General features: G+C 49.1%; 1 long non-coding RNA gene across 1 annotated transcript; it reads right to left on the bottom strand.

The window, feature by feature from the left end:
• Positions 1-1,466: 1,466 nt before the first annotated feature.
• LOC111093919 lies at positions 1,467-2,958 on the bottom strand. The gene is made up of 2 exons (XR_005383695.1): positions 2,681-2,958; positions 1,467-1,596 (listed from the first exon to the last, which is right to left on the bottom strand). It is a non-coding gene; the product is annotated as an uncharacterized LOC111093919 (long non-coding RNA).
• Positions 2,959-3,174: the final 216 nt, after the last annotated feature.

Genomic DNA, 3,174 nt, shown 5'->3' with positions numbered 1-3,174 from the left:
ACTTCTCTTTTAAGGGACTTTATGGTTGTTAAAACCACATTCCTGTAATGATCACTTATCTTGGCCTGTTCTGTGCCAAGTGCTTTATATACCACAGGGTCCAGTGGAGTTAGCCTCAGTGAATAGAGAATGAAGCAGAGTGTAGAGAGGCACAAAGCTTGGTAGGGTCACATCAGCTGGATGTGCTGGGAACTCTGTTTCTCTGCAGCCTTACCCCAGCCATCCTGCCCATTCAGCCCCACTCTCCTCCATGCCCTATGTCTGGGACAGCAGGAGACACAGTATTGGACAGTTATCCACCTTCACCACTGACTAAGTAGAAGCATGCTACTTGGACACTAGACCATGTCCTGGAGGCCCCTTCGGCACCAATTGTGCCCCCTATGGTGATTAGGTGGTGGGAGGCCCAGGGGCATTAGAGACCCTTGGCTGGGATGTAGCTGCAGTCCCCGTGGCACCTGCTATCTACCAACTAGCACAGAAGTGCTTCAACAGCTTACCCACCCTCACAGGTGTGTCAGTTTGTGCTGGCCAGCACCTACCTGCACCCACCTTTAGTGCAATTACCCCCACCCTTGCATCACTGACAGGCTCAGGTTGATAATCTGCCCCAGGATGACTCATGCCTTCGCTGGCCCTGGTTGCACACTTGACCCAAGATGGTGGGTGAGAACCTTTCCTTCAGGATCTGTAAAGTAGAAATGAGAGTGGGTTTCCACCAGCCATGGAGAAGATGATAGCCAGCATAAGGGACAAGGTGGGGACCATGTCTCCCAATGGAAAAAAATAGGTGACCAATGATGGATGGATAGATAGATAGATAGATAGATAGATAGATAGATAGATAGATAGATGATAGATGATGGATGGGTAGAAAAAGAAAATTTTAGAAATAAAATTTTAAAAAATAAATTTTAAAAGCACACATCTCAAAAATAACACTATTATTTAACAGCCAGAAATCATTTGGTTAATTGTAACCTATTTGGGGTTTAGATATAACCGGTCCAAGTTTTGTTTTTCTGCTGAATAGGAGTGATGCATTTTTAAATATGCTTATATTTTTTCTATATGCATCTTAAAGTGAGAGGCATCTAAAAACCATTGTGTGGACCAAGAATGCGAGGTTAAGTAAGCTATTTACATTTCTCGATTTCCATGAAAATAACACCTTCCATGACTGATATTTCAAGGTTGTTTCCTAGTGCATGAACCACAGCTCTGTGCACACGATCTGCCTGCCCAGGGACTGCAGGGGATGCATGAGACCCTCCTTTGGGTGGGTTTGTTCATGCTGGGTCCCTTCAATTGTGAATGGGGAGACATGTACAGATCTTGGGCTTGTGAGGTAGACTTTGTTCATTTTTCCCCTTCTTTGGATTTTCCAGGTGCATGGAGGAAGGTACCGTGCCTCTGACCAGAATGTCTACTCTGTAATGCAGCGTCACAGAACGTCTCCAGCCAGAAATAGTAGTATGTTTTATTGAGTTTGCACATCGTGTAAAGCAATGAATGCCAGGCCAAGCTTAGAGAGGAGGTGGCCTTGGTCAATGCAGGCAGGATTGAATTTTCCTGGAAACTGCTTCTGGAAAACACCTGCAAGGCACATGTAATATCACGTAGGGTGGGAATCGTGACCCACTGTCACAGCAGAGCGCTCGCTCATCATTCAGGATAAGACGCCTGACGGGGCACAATGAAAGGATCCCCTCCCATGACCCCGTGCAACGCTGACCATCACGTTCTCATTCTTCCCTGAAGTCCCTGGCCTTTTATTTTCCTGGACTGAATGATTTTTAAGATTTGTCTGAAGATCTTTTCTTCCTTAATCTTTAATCACTCCTGTGACTATGCTCTGACGATACCTATCAGAGCTATCAACTTGGCCAGGAGAAGAAAGGTCAGTCAATAAAGGGACAGGGTAACTCCACTGAACGGAGCTCTGAATGCAAAGGAGGAGGCCTATTCTACGGCAGAGGCAGGACAGACAGGGGACTTTCTAACTGCTTCCCCCCCGCCCTGCACCTGTCTCAGTATCAGGTGAAAATTATAAAGGGCATATTTAGTTCACAAAAGGAAGCCACATCTGCCAGCTCCACGACCAGGCTCAGACATAGCACAATGATGTGCCAAGGGGACTAGGCCTCCCAGCAGGAGCTGAGTGACCGGGGGTCGGCGGCTCAGAGCAGGAGCACTGCCACGGGTGGAACACAGATCTCTGCAGTGACCCTGGGATCCCTCCTACCACATCCCCTCTTAGGGGCTGAAGGACCCACCCCCCCCAGCTGCTGGGACTGTCACCTGCCAAGAGTCCAGAGAATCACCTTACCCAAGGTCATAGCTGGTCCCCAGGGGCGCAGCATGTTAAGGGTGAGGGAAGGTCACTGGCAGCCCCCGGGGTGGCTCTGAGGGTCACCTTGAGGGTCACCCTGCCATGCAGCAGAGACAGCGGTGGCCACAGAGTACCCCAGCTCGGTACGTAGCCCCCCGGCTCAGGCTCCCCCAGAGACCTGGGTTCTCTGGCTCCACATCCTCGCTCAGGTTGGTCTCCAGCACATTGTGTGTGGTTTGCAGATGGTGAGGAGGGAATGAATGAATAAATGAATGAATGAATGAATGAATGAGCTCCTGTCCCGTGGCCACTCCCCTACAGGCATTTCAGCCAAACTGTGCTCCTCACCTCATGGATCTCACGCTGCTCAGGTCACCCGCATTTACGAGAAATGAATCGTCCTGCGTCTAAGTGGGCTGGCTCTGTGAGGTCAGCCTCAGTTAGTATTTCTGGACCTGCCGCATCTCTCACCCACAGCATTGTGTCAGTCAAATGGTGTGCAATTGTTTGTTGTTACTTGCCCTACAATTTCCTCGCTGAGCTCCGCTGGCCTGTCTCACAAATGCAGGTGCCAGATTGGAAGGAACCTCAGAAGCTTTCCTGCAGCCACCTCCCAGAACAGTGGCCTCTGGAATTCCAGGCATTGTGATGTAAATGTTAATGAACAATAAGCATGCACGCGACTTTCATCTCACCATTTGATGAGGAAGGTGGCTGTGGACCTGGGTCAGTTAGGTCATTTAGTTAAAACTTGGCGCTAATGAGACCAGCGTAGAGACCTGGGCCCCTTATGGCCAATTAACTCTGAGCAAAGAGAAAAAATCCGTTCCTTGGTCAAAAGC

This window comes from Canis lupus, chromosome 34 (assembly GCF_011100685.1).
Source record: "Canis lupus familiaris isolate Mischka breed German Shepherd chromosome 34, alternate assembly UU_Cfam_GSD_1.0, whole genome shotgun sequence".
Taxonomy (NCBI): Eukaryota; Metazoa; Chordata; class Mammalia; order Carnivora; family Canidae; genus Canis; species Canis lupus.
The sequence above is the reverse complement of the archived record's forward strand: the minus strand, read 5'-3'. Positions and strand labels throughout refer to the sequence as shown.